At 34.3% G+C, this 14,659-nt stretch overlaps 2 protein-coding genes across 2 annotated transcripts in view; both read left to right on the top strand.

Annotated features, from left to right (window-relative positions):
• Positions 1–14,469, top strand: part of LOC126974079 (ATP-binding cassette sub-family B member 10, mitochondrial) — a 220,971-nt gene extending 206,502 nt beyond the window's left edge. Inside the window, exon 11 of the transcript XR_007731472.1 lies at positions 14,453–14,469. The gene's annotated coding sequence lies outside the window, so the exon portion shown is untranslated. The remainder of the gene's footprint in view (positions 1–14,452) is intronic.
• Positions 1–14,659, top strand: part of LOC126974116 (organic solute transporter alpha-like protein) — a 38,805-nt gene that overhangs the window by 14,484 nt on the left and 9,662 nt on the right. The window lies entirely within an intron of this gene.

Here is a 14,659-nt window from a genome sequence, read left to right as displayed (position 1 = left end):
CAACGTTTGCAGGGTCAGCTAGTATATAATATAAATGAATATGGATGTTTATTTGCATAGATAATCCATTTATTCAAACAAAACAAATCTTATAACTATATATATGGATGTTTGTTTCCGAGTCATGGATTATATGTATTTATGTATGTTTAAGTAAGTATATTCTGTTATTAAAAGTAATACCCTGAATATCTTGTTACCGTTGACGCCCAATCTTAAACAGACATTAAAAGTAGAGCCCTGAATATCTTGTTACCGTTGACGCCCAATCTTCAACAGACATTAAAAGTAGAGCCCTGAATGTCTTGTTACCGTTGACGCCCAATCTTCAACAGACATTAAAAGTAGAGCCCTGAATATCTTGTTACCGTTGACGCCCAATCTTTAACAGATATTAAAAGTAGAGCCCTGAATGTCTTGTTACCGTTGACGCCCAATCTTCAACAGACATTAAAAGTAGAGCCCTGAATATCTTGTTACCGTTGACGCCCAATCTTCAACAGACATTAAAAGTAGAGCCCTGAATATCTTGTTACCGTTGACACCCATTCTTCAACAGATATTAAAAGTAATACCCTGAATGTCTTTTTACCGTTGACGTCCAATCTTCAACAGACATTAAAAGTAGAGCCCTGACTATCTTGTTACCGTTGACGCCCATTCTTCCAAAAGGTAGATCCATTTATAAGCTCGAGGGAAACAATTAACTTAATCCATTAGTAAATTACAGTTACACATGCATAGTGTCGGAAGAATAGTGTTGACAGAAAGATAAATAGCTTGTTTAAGTGATGTTTATAGGCTGGGTGAGAAAGGATTAGTATTTAACCAGAGGTAAAATATATAATAGGTACCCTTTTAATATTTAGCTCAGTATAAGTAAGTGTAAAATTGCAAATTTAAATTGAAAATATGTAGTTTTGAATTGTTAGTTTGTTACCTAGCAATGATATCTTCTTCTTTCTATATAAATATGGTGAATGAAAATGGTCTTTGTTTGAGGCTCTTTCAAGCCTTAACCACTGATCGCATCGACATGAAACTACCACCATTCGATGCGAAATTTACCCTAGATGGATTATTTTTCGGTATTCGAACGTTCCTTCTTTTTAAAATTCGCACAGCGAAGGGGGCGGGAACGTCTAGTTATAAGAGTTACGTTGTATACGTAGGATGAAGTATCAACTGGATGTGCCGTGCGCGTACACCGGAAAGGGACCAATAATCCTTTGAATAAATATGGGGGACAACCTTGGCCTTTGTTAGGACAATGATTATTTGAATTTACTGCTGGTTTGGGTGAATATGGTGATAATAATTTACATTTTTATATACAACTTATAAATTTATTTTTGCTTTGCAATGATTACATTATTTTAAGACTATCATTACGGGGATATGTACCAAGAATACCGGCAGCATTTCTGCGTTGACACGACTCTGCCTTTAGTAATGAGTAAGTGGTCGTTTAGTGAGCTTGCGTGACACCCAACTATCGATTTTTTTGTGTGCCTAGCTTGTTATGGGTCAAAACTGTTTTGTGGTCCCCCATTTCTTCGGCTTTGTCGTAATTACTGATATGATTTGATAATTTATACGTCTACAACCTAGATAGACCAACTCTTACTGCTAAACAACCGACGAAGGCAGGCCAGGTTTATTACTTTAGTGTACGTGACAAGCTATATCTTACACTCGTGACTTGTCACTTTGTGTTAGTGTGCATGCATTGCTCAAGATAGAGATTAACTGGCAAACTCAATTCTTTTTCCACTTTTTCACAGCTGTCAGTCTATCTAGACGTATAAATTAAGCTAATAAGCCAAACTTGGTAGATTTTTTCAAAAAAGGCGTCATTGTATCCGTAATAGTGCGACTAGGGCGAGGTACACCTCAACATACAAAATACACAAAGTAACATACAAATCGCGAGTGTAAGACGTAGCTTATCACGCACACTAAAGTAATAAACCTGGCCTGTTTTCATCGGTTGTCCAACAGTAAGAGGCTCTACATAGAGGTTTAAATTATCTAAGATTTTATGTCATAAAATTATTGAATTTCTTGATAAGATTCACTCATTCTTACAGAAAGAAAACAAATAAAATATAGCTGAAAATAACATTTTACTAATTCGTTTCTGTTTCTGTCATCACAACCAGCCACATACAAATAGTACAGCCAAAGAGATTTCAATAAATGTTTTAAACGCATGCGAAAATATTTTCCCCGCCACGTTATATTTTTTGCTTCAAATATACGTTTTCAAAACAAAATACTACAAGATTCCATCAGATGGGTTTTAATGTAAAACATATGAAATACATTAGTTAAAGACTGCCTTATTTACAAAGTTTACTGAACGGTAAAGGACTATCTACATATGCACTGTTTCGTTCTTCGGATAAAATAATATCTGAGGTACATTTATTTGAGAGAGTCATTGAGTTCTGAGCTGGTCATAGAAAATGATGCAGCATCTATTGAATGAAAAAAAAAGATTTGCGCCCATTCTTCTCAGGTCTGAGGCATACTTTTTGGAATGGGTGGTAGTTTTTGACTATCAATAAGTGATGTTACATCCTATTTTGAATAAAAATATTTGAATTTGAATTCGTTTACGTCCAAAATTAAATATATACCATACATAAAGTGTACCAATCTTATTTACCAAGTTTTCTTCTTCTTTTTTAAAATTTTTTTATAAAACTATATTGTGTTCCGGAGGCTTTTAGTGGTTTTCATTAAAATGTAAAGGATAAAAAATGGTTTTTGTGGGTTATCCCAAAGATATTATTTTGATCTATCTCGTACGGTTCAGCTAGCTCGATTGCAATGTAAGTGTAAAAAAATGTGTTTATTGACGACATCATATTAGAAACACTTAAAAATTATCCGTGTTTCTTCTACTAGACTATATATGTATTATACATATATACTTTTCTCTTGAATCACTCTATCTATGTAAAAATCGCATCAAAATCCATCAAACAGATAGCGGGAGACAACTTTTTGTTTTATACTGTTCAGTAATGAGCCCTGAGAACAAACGAAATCAAAAAGGTACTCGAAATAACTACGTCTTCCTTTCTGAAGTTGGTTCATGGTTAATAGAGCTCGAACAGTCACCAAATAATTCAAGGATACGAATGCTTGCCAGCATCAGGTGGACCGCTGAAGCGCTGCCTGATTGCCCTCACCGGATTGCTGCTTGGTTGCCCTGACCGACGATAATGTTCATATTATCTAATGCGGACTCTAACTATACCCAGTGGCGCCCGCGTCGCTGAGCCAAAATGAATGCAATGAATAATTATTATCTCTAGAATTGGTCCATCGATATACTTATAAATCATTATTTATTAGGAATATCATCTACATCTACCAGAGAGGCTCCATTGCACAGGAAGCCGGCGCGATCATGGGTACCACAACGGTGCCTATTTCTGCCGTGCAGCAGTAATGCGTAAACATTACTGTGTTTTGGTCTGAAGGGTGTAGCTAGTGAAATTACTGGGTAAATGAGACTTAACATCTTATGTCTCAAGGTGACGAGCGCAGTTGTAGTGCCGCTTAGAATTTTTGGGTTTCTCAAGAATCCTGAGCGGCACTGCACTGTAATGGGTACGGCGTATCACTTACCTTCAGCTGAACGTCCTACTCGTCTCATCCCTTATTTTCATAAAAAATATATTTAATAATAATAATACATATATCTTTATTAAAAGGTATGCACCCAGTTAAAATTACAATTAGCTATTAGCCTCCTGGTGCACTGAACTCCAATGCTTGTTAATTGAGCAATCCAGACACCCGGCCAGCGTGCTCAGGATCTCATTCTTGGATTCTCGCAATCGGCTCCAGAAAGTTGCGATACACGATCTCATGATCGCAAAGAAATCCGGTACTCTGGCGTCGGCGAACATGGCCGACGCGCTACAGTACTGAGGCAACTTCATCAGGATACGATACGCATCATTGTATTGCACCCTAATGTTGTTGATGGCACGCCTGGTGTACTTCGCCCAAAGTTGACATGTATAGAAGCTTAGACAGTAAGCTCTAAACAGCATCACCTTCACTGGGTAAGTACACTTAGCAAAGCGACAATATAATATATAAAATGGATGTAAAAAATTTGGTCCGAGTTTTATATTACGTAGACCTAATTAACAAGTCTAACAGATAGTTTCAACTACCTGTTTGAACAGAAATTAAAAAGTACCCAAATGGCGGATTCTTACTTCAAGGAGATATAATTTATTAACAGATAGAGGAAGATAGAAAGTAGCAACACTTGCATTGACTTTAAAAATCTAATACTCGAAAAAAAACGACGGTAAAATTATGGTTTATTTGTATATGAAAAACTAGACACTAGGAAGAAATCTAGATCAAATTATTCATTGCATTGCATTCATTTTTGCCCAACGATGGGGGCACCGCTAGGTATAGACACACCCGATCGCGTGGCGTTACAAGAGTTTCATAGGCAGGCTCATCTGTTAGGATTTTAATTTTAACAAACAGGAAAACCAATAAGAATTTGACAATACGCACGTTTCGTTGGTGGCGAGCTGTTTAGTATTCATCATATATAAATCGCTATACAATTATAATTGCTTTTCCATTATTACGACTATGATTAAGTAGACAGTGCTGAGTTATTAGTCATGACTCGTTTACAGAATAATTTGCTGTTTAATTTATTTAATAGATATATTATTACATTTATTCAAAACAGAACAATGCTTTACGTTTCATTCAAATTCAAATATTTATATTCAAAATAGGATGTGACATCACTTATTGAAAAAAAGTTAAAAAGTACCACCCATTCCAAAACGAATGCCTCACACCTGAGAAGAGAAACAAACTCAGCGGGCTTTTTTTCATCAAAAAAATATGTTTACAAAGTAATATTGTACAATTAAACATATTATTTAATAGCCTGAGGGCGGTCTCTCCATTCTCAATCTGTGGTATCATTAAGAAAGTCATTTGTATGATAGTAACCTTTTGAATAACGTAATACTTTTGTTTTGAATATTTACTGGGATCTTGTAGTAAAAGCATATACATCGAACCACAAAAGACTTACTAACTCGACTAAGCCGAGTAATAGGCATTATAAGTTTATGTCTGTTTCTGGTATTAACATTATGGTTTTGACAGTTTCTAGCAAATTCACATATGTGCCTATGAACATACATTACATTATCAAGAATATATTGAGAAGCAACAGTCAAGATGTTAATTTCGTTGAATTTTGCTGTCAATGATTCTTTAGGAATTAGGTTATAAATAGCGCGAATAGCCCTACTCTACAGAAAAAATTTTGTATTAATATCGGCAGCGTTGCCCCATATCAATTACAATACAATATGATACATGAAATTAAAAATATCACTCCGTACCAACTATACTGGCAGCATTTCCACGTTGGATAGCTAGGCTGATCCGTAAACGGCCGGGTTTCCAGTAGCCCGTAAATAGTACCTACTTATTACATTCTCCGCGCCTCTGAGCCCCACGGGCCAAATGTCTCGACACCAAACAGCACATAGATAAGACTCACTGAGACCGACCTATTTGCGATATTTGCTGTCTTTGGCAGGCATGAGTCGAGGCAGCAGCCCCCGCGACTACTGAAGTAGGACATGAGAAGGAGCCAGATAGTCGAGGCAAGTCGCGTCCTACACCAGCGCCGTTTTCCATGCCTAAGCCACTAGGGTTATTCCAACAGGACGCTTGCCATCAAGGCGGGTGATCCAATTGGGTTTAAAATAACTGATAAATATAATGTCTGATAATAAACAACAAAGTAAATATATCTTGTGCCACAATTTCGCGGTCAACATCTCCTGAGAGTGCCTCGGGTAGAGGCGAAACACATGTCGAATTTATTGAAGACAAACATAAGTGGAATTTACACTCAAGATAACTCAAAACATTTGGAAAATTATTTATTTCCACAAATTATTTTGCCTAATTTAATAAATTTTCCTAAAATAGCTGGTAAATATTAAGAGCGGCAAATGACCTGCGGATAACTTCATTAATGTTGACGCATTCTTCATTGATAGCCAAATGCTGGTAGGGCAAAGCCAGAAGGTTGGCGGAGATTGGTAGGCACGTTCTATAAAAATTGTGCCTGTAATTATACCAGCATAGAATCAAATCTGTCTGACCAACATGGTATGCTATGAAGCATTTATAAACTACTACTTAATCTAAATGGTGAGTAAACAGGTTAATTGAGGTTTTTTTTTGTAGAAAGCAATTGCGATATAATTATGTAAGTCAGGTCATAGAGACTGGCTACATTAACAAGGAAGGCCACGGTAATTTCTAAATCGTATAATGATTGCATTGGCGTCAAGTTGGGACATTTAAACCAGTCACTGAGTATGTATATTGCATAAACGGAGCGTTGATTTCGTAACACATTATACTCAGGGGTACTGAGGATTCTTGACTCTGCTAATTGCAACTTTCCTTTTATTCGGCGATGTAGGTAATACTCAACATCCGAGTTGCTATGAAGTATTAACTTATTTGTTATATCGTTTTGGTTGCGGTTTTTTATCTTTAAATCTAATTTTATTAACAGTTTCATTACTTTAATAATTAAGAATAAAAATGTTCAATAAAGCTAATGAATTTTTAAGCAAACCTACGTGTAGCTAAAATTACTAAACAGATATTGGCTTGGAAATGCCTGCCAAAATCGGGCCAGCCGTTAAGCTTGGGACAGATAGCAACATTTTATAGATTATCCGGTATCCATTGGTTTCTATTTAAAATGATGGATATCTTTGCAGTTGGACAATTGGACGTAGTTCCTGAAAAACGTTCCAAGCCACAAACAACACATTTTAAGGAATTCGTGTTTAAAGTTTAATAAATGCTAGTGTAATTCATACATGTGGGTTGGACTACTAAGTCATGGTGTCATATAGTGACAGTAGGGCTGCCATTTTTTGTCAGTCCGTCAATATGAATCACGTGACCAGTTTTGTGTTCTTAACTCAATTTCGACATGATTGTGGTTTGGAACGTTTTTCTGGAATTACGTCCAATTGTTTATCATATACTAGCTGACCCGACAGACGTTGTTCTGTTCATAATAAAAAAAAACTCTTGCGTATTAAATTTTGGAAAATCCTTCTTCTTAGCTGACCTCTACTCGTTGAAAAGAATATTCCTACCAAATTTCAAGTCTTTAGCTCTAGTGGTAATATCGTGATGAGTGACTATATACGTGGAAATCTCTTATATGTATATAGATTGAACATGGGAAATGGATTGTCTTGATTCGGACCACAAACTTTCAAGGATTGGCCTTAAGATTTGAACGGTCAGGGCGAATGCGAGACGGATCGGAAATTAAAGATTTGCAGGCTAACTCGACATGCAAAATGTTCATTAAGTAGTTGCTGCAGATCTGAAGAATTGCTATTATTATTGCTGCATTGATCTCTTGACATCGATCAAGTTATTTGTCCATGTTGCTCATAAAGTATAATTGCAAAGATTTAAGCTGTGCATCTTCGAGAGGTTGCAGTGATCCAATAGATGTTGAATCTGTCCTTTATATCTACAATATCAAAAGCAAACCCCGTATTACTGATTTATAAACACTTTTTTTAGAATTAGCATACACAATACACAGGAATAAGTATAGTAGGTATGTTATTCTTCTACTGTATTGTGTGTAAGTATGTTAATAAATAAATACCTTGAATGTCGGATTAAATCCTCGTTCTTAGATGTCTGCCCCAAATGAGGTCATTTGGAAACAAACATTGTATTTTTGAGTGTTTTCTAGAAAATGGCAGCACAATTCTTGCGTTTCTCCGCAGAATACTCGCAAACAACGTCAAAAGCTAGTATGCAAGCAGTACTACAGTACAGTATAAGTACTGCAATCATATCGAAACGCTGCTCGATTCAAATCAGTACTTTATAAATTTCTTCTTGTGCGTCGAAAATTATCTATAAGTTGTTGATCTCTGAGGTTTTACTGGATGATTCCGTATTGCCAGCCGATCCGTTTTACGGGCTGCTACGCTTTGCTCATGTGATTCATAGCACGACGTCGATCCACACTAACGCGGTTCTTTTCTTCAGTCCTTTCATTCGCAATGTTTCGAATCCTAGTTGCAATACATCTTTGTCAGGAATAATTTGATCGTCTTGTATTTTATTACTCATGTACCGTGAAACTAACAAACAACTTCATTGAATTCTTTCTATTCTCAAGATGTCATCAAAATGTCAATCCATACAAAATGTATCAGAAAATATATATTTTTTATATTAATATTTTTTCGTGATTTTTTCGATATTTTATTACTTATTATCCTATTCCGGACTAAGAGAAATCCAAAAAAACAAACAACAGAAAAATTGGTCTCGCCGTTCTTGAGTTATAAATGGTGTAACTAACACGACTTTGTTTTATATATATACAGGTTGTCCCAAAGTTATGGGACATGAAGGGAAAGTACCTTAAATATCGTAGATAGGGTATTTTACTGAAAGAAGACTTATGTTATTTTTAAAATTATGTTATTTTTAAAAGTTAGTAATTCTGCATTCAAACATTTTCTAAAAATTACTTGCCTCGTCTGGGACTCAAACCGACTTAAATGTAACAAAAAAACACTTTTATGGTGCCAATCGAAAGAATGGCCGAAAACTAATAACTCTTCTTAAGTTACATAGTATTTTAAAAGAAAGGAACAACGTAAAATGTTTGAGCTTAATTTCAAGAAAGCTATTTATTGCCGACGACGACGTTCGAAAAGTAGAGATATTATCATTCCATAGATAGCATTGATTATTCGTAAATAAGTACCCACTTCATAATTAAAATACTTTATAGCATAGTTTTTTTTTAGTTTAAAAGCGATACGAGAATGTGGGCGAGTTACAAACAGAATTGAGCCATATCATATCGAGTAATCACCATAAAATGATAAGAAAATCAAAAGGCAGCGGTCTCATTAAAATATTGGCGATTTGCGTAAGACATTCAGCGATCACATTTTGAGCATTTAATTAATTAATTTACATAAAAATAGCAACTTAATCGACTACTTTCTCATATCTACATATCATAAAAGTAGGGGTGTTTTCTTTTCATTTAAGTCTGTTCGATTCCCAGCCGAGGCAAGTAATTTTTAGAAAATCTTTGAATGCAGAATTACTGATTTTAAAAATAACATAAAGTCTTCTTTTAGTAAAATACCCTATCTACGTTATTTAAGGTACTTTCCCTTCATGTCCCTTAACTTTGGGACACCTGTATATACTTAAAACAAACTCTCCATATCATATTGTTTTATCAACTTATATCTTTTTTAAACTTTAATAATTTTATCATAAGGAATGAAAGAATTTAAATAAAATCATATCTTGTATTGCAAAAGCAATTATTTCTATTAAATATAGAAATAATTGCTTATATATTATATATATTCTTATATACAAAATTCTCGTGTCACAATGTTAGCTAAAGGTAACAAGGGAGTAAGGACTCCTCCGAAACGGCTTTACTGATTTTTACCAAATTTAAATGCATATTCAGTAGGTCTGAGAATCGGCTACTATCTATTTTTTATGCCCTCATCATGTTAACATATATTTTCATATATTTTCAATGTTTCAAAGTATTTCGAATGTTTTGGACTTTTTTGTTTACATTACAAGTCGTGTTATTATATTAGTATGTCTATATCTCGCGTGTTGGTGTGCAATGTGGGTCAGCAGTAAACATCGAACACGTACAAAGTTACACAATGGTGAAACAGCCACTATCATTGGTCATCATTGGGTACAAGTCAGAGACCACCTACAATTTACATAATATTATTATGTTGTAGGGTAAGCTACCCAAATATCGGAACACTTTCCGATTTTGATATCAATACTTAAAGCTTTATAGATCCTTCTCAATCAATAATATTATTATGTTGTAGGGTAAGCTACCCAAATATCGGAACACTTTCCGATTTTGATATCAATACTTAAAGCTTTATAGATCCTTCTCAATCAATAATATTATTATGTTGTAGGGTAAGCTACCCAAATATCGGCACACTTTCCGATTTTGATATCAATACTTAAAGCTTTATAGATCCTTCTCAATCAATAATATTATTACGTTGTAGGGTAAGCTACCCAAATATCGGCACACTTTCCGATTTCGACATCAATACTTTAAGCTTTATAGATCCTTCTCAATTAATAATATTATTATGTTGTAGGGTAAGCTACCCAAATATCGGCACACTTTCCGATTTTGATATCAATACTTAAAGCTTTATAGATCCTTCTCAATCAATAATATTATTACGTTGTAGGGTAAGCTACCCAAATATCGGCACACTTTCCGATTTCGACATCAATACTTAAAGCTTTATAGATCCTTCTCAATTAATAATATTATTATGTTGTAGGGTAAGCTACCCAAATATCGGCACACTTTCCGATTTTGATATCAATGCTTAAAGCTTTATAGATCCTTCTCAATTAATAAGATAATGTTATTGTTAACATCCTACTGCTAGAATAGAAGCTCCGTAGGTATATTGATATATGCCCAATTATGCTCACACTTATACAAAAATCTGTTATGTCATTTGGTTGATTCTTATATTAATGATTGGTCCGCTGCGCTTCAACTAGATACCGCACTACCTATACAATAGCACAAAGAACAATAGCTTTTTATTACGGCAACTATTAGATGCTTGTGTGCGTGGCATCTTGACACTCAATGGCATCTTTCAAATTTTGTAACATACGCTTCGTGTTATTTTACATTGAAATTAATAAAATACAAAATACTTACTGATGAATTTTGTGATCTCAGTGTCTTTCTTAATTCTTGTATTATTATTTATACAAAGTTTTACTACGCAACCCGGAATTTTAGTTTCAATTATTAGCAAAGTTTAACAGAACATGTAGCACGTCTACGCCATACATAGTTCGAGACTGACTCGAGTACACCAATTTGGGCGTAGTATTACTTGCCGCAATTTGCGACTACGCCTGCGGTATCTAGTTAGAGCGCGGCGGAGACCAATTCTTAATCTAAAAGTTGATTCAGAATTTCAATGCAAAAGATTTTTCTTTTTCTCTTAATTTTTTATGTTTGTTTTATTTTTACAATTAAAATGTATTACGTACAGTTCCTATTCCAATTTTAATTCAAAATTGGCAATAAGTAGGACTAAAGATAAGGTGGTTGACCCATTCTATGTATAATTTAATGTTTTTGATATTTTTTGTTTGGTTCGTGTGTTACCATGACAACAAAATGACTGTACACTTTTAGCAGGTACAAAATAGGTTTCGGTTTTCATAATCATTCGCTTTATATCCTCGACACAAAAGAGTGGTGTTGCGAGTTTAACGTTTTTATTTAGGAATCTGTGTCTGGCTTAGGCATCACAGCTCTTAAATGAATGGATTTTTATGTCTTTTTTTTAATTTGATGTTGATTTGAAGATGTGTTTAAGGTCTTAAAGAATCTTATATCTTTAAACGAGCTATTCTTGTATATATATATATATATTAGCTGACCCAGCAAACGTTGTATTGCCATATAAAGTAATATAAAAATCGCGATACAAAAATATGTGTTGATCAAAACAGGGTGAAAATTTTAAGTTGCATGTATTTTTTAATGCTGAATCAGAATAAAAAAAATAAAAAAAAATTGTCCAAAAATTAAAAAAAAAGTTAAGGGTGAACAACCCTTATCACTTACGGGTAGAAAAACAGATAGTAGCCGATTCTCAGACCTACTGAATATGCATATTTGAAAATTTGGTAAAAATCAGTAAAGCCGTTTCGGAGGAGTAAGGTAACTAACATTGTGACACGAGAATTTTATATTTATGTAGGTATAAGATAATCTGAATTTCGGAAACGGCTCCAACGGGGATTTCGGGGGTGATAAATCGATCTAGCTCGGTTAATTAATTTAAATATAAATAGTTGTATCTGTGTTTTAATGAGAAACAGCTACAATAACATTATAATACAAGGTAAATTTCACAATATACAAGACAATAATAGCTCAGATGGGACATTGGGTGATCCGGAAAGCAAAAAACCCAGGTTGGAATCCACATCTACTATTAGTTTTTTTGTTCATGTTTTGTACATTCCTAATCTTCTTCCGAGCAAGGCTCTATCGCCCGGATATTATTTATTTATATGAGCCATCAACGAACTAGCAGAGATGATCTGATAGGTATACAGGAGATTCATAAGCTTGGCTCTACATTTGTAGATTTTCATCGCTCTGAATAATTTTTTCAATAATCCTCCCAACCTTAAAGTACTCAATTTTAAAGTATTTTTCTTTTGTAATACTGACTCACTCTTTTCACAAATTATCTTGCCCCAAACATGGCATAGCCTAAGGGTGCAAGACAACTATATATTCAATACAATATACTTACTTAAACTTACATTAATACAAATAAACATCCATGACTCGGAAACATACATAAATATTCATCATATAGATGTTTGCACCTACCGGGATTCGAACCCGGGACCTCTAGCTCAGTAGGCAGGGTCATTAACCACTGGGCTATAGGGGTCGTCAAAACAATCTAACAAGAAACATCGATTGGTGGCACATTATTAATGTTGTATTTGCCGGAGGTGATCACCTACCAACACGTGACCCCTATTCTCATACGTTAGTAATTGATGGGGAAAAATTTACGTTTTGAGAGATCCTTTGAGAATTTCTTAATCTATAAATGTAAAAATCTTATATTAATATGTTTAATATCGCTAATCTGTATCGATAATTTTGATATTTATATACGACGCTGTATTTACATAGGAGTATGTTTTTAACAAAACAAAATATCTAAAGATATCGTCAAAACCATTGAAAACTTTACTTGGCGGATAAACTGCTGAATTAAAATATCATTTCTTATCTGTCACCGGCAAATAAAACACATTTTCAACGATCAATTCATGCCAACTTTCAATGTCAAAGGACAAATTTATCATAGGCCGAAAGCCTGATTCCGTTCGCTAATAATCAACACAAATGTCTAAAAATGTAAATCGTCATAATAAATAGTCATTGTGGAATTTAAAACAATATAGGTTCATAGTACCCCAACTGCGGTATCTACATGAAAAAAAAATGTGTGTGTACCAGAGTACACAGGTGAGAAGTGAAAGTTCTTTATGATATAATTTTTATACTTTTTACAACTTCTCAGAAATTGGGTAGATAAGGCTTATTTTATCATTTTCAGCCTAAAATATTATTTTTTTCTGTATGTCACAATATAACCATAAAAAACAACATGGTGCATAACCGAAAATCGTGACGATTTGCTATAAAATTTCTCTCATACATCGATAAAGAAGTTTCTCTTCAAAAATAAAATGCGTTTGTTTAAATTGGAAGTAACAGGATGCCATCTGATAACCGCTCATGTGTGAAACTTTAATGCTCCAATAATTACAGATTAGGTCAAAATTCTCTTGAACACACATTTCCTAAGTAACTGTTATCATTTTATTAGACATGGGTTATTCACAGACGAGTAAAAAAAGAAGGACTCCGCGCCGTGATGCCGTGCAAGTGAAGCACCTTTATGCTAGTGTGTGTGCGGTTACGGGCGATACCATTTACACAATTTTGCTCCCTTAAATAATCACACACACACACACACATATTTTTACACATTTTCACAACGCACGACGGCATTTTTAAAATATTTTATTGCGACGCAAACTGATCTGTCAGACGATGGCAAATCTCATAATGGCGACCGATCGGCTTGTTTTAGTGTGTGTGCGTGGGGCTATGTATTTACTCGTTTACCGGCTTGTTTTGGTACTTCACTGTTATGTAAGGTGACACGGAGTTCTTCTTTTTTAACTCGTCCGTGGGGTCATTAATTAATTTCGTCGATGGTACTGTATACAGTAATCGCATAAACATCTCAGAAACTCGTCGAATCCACGATTTTCTGTTATTATCCAATAAATTTTAGAATAGTGTTTATGGATATCACTTTAACTTTATAGTATATAATTAGGATGAATTTAAGGTAATAATTCCAATCAGTAAGTAGTGAAAAAATGAATAAGAAACGCAGCACAAATCATTATTATTGACACCAATAATTAATGACTTATTATGTGAATAATGACTACAAAAAATCACTAGAGGCTCTCGAATGATCATGTTGAAATATTATATTTTAAATTGATGCCTCTACCTATAAAACCTTGTGAGTACAGATTAACTAATGATCTACTGCTGTCAAAGTTATTTGTATTTTGTATCTATCAATAATGTTTTTGTTAATGTATTGTGTTTAAGTCATTTATACGTCTAGACACACTGTGACAGCTGTGAAAACGTCAAAAGAATTGAGGATGACAGTTAACCTCTATTTTGAGCAATGCACTCACACGAACACAAAGTGGCATACAAATTGTGAGTGTAAGGCGTATCTTGTCACGCACACTAAAGTAATAAACCTTGCCTATTTTCGTCAATTATGTAGCACTCTAAGAGGCTCTATCTAGATGTATATATAAAATATTAGTATTGCTTGAGTTACCTTGTAATTTCTCGATCGATACCAGC

This window comes from Leptidea sinapis, chromosome 31 (assembly GCF_905404315.1).
Source record: "Leptidea sinapis chromosome 31, ilLepSina1.1, whole genome shotgun sequence".
Lineage (NCBI taxonomy): Eukaryota > Metazoa > Arthropoda > Insecta > Lepidoptera > Pieridae > Leptidea > Leptidea sinapis.
Note: the sequence above shows the minus strand (reverse complement) of the source record. Positions and strands in the feature narration are given on the sequence as shown.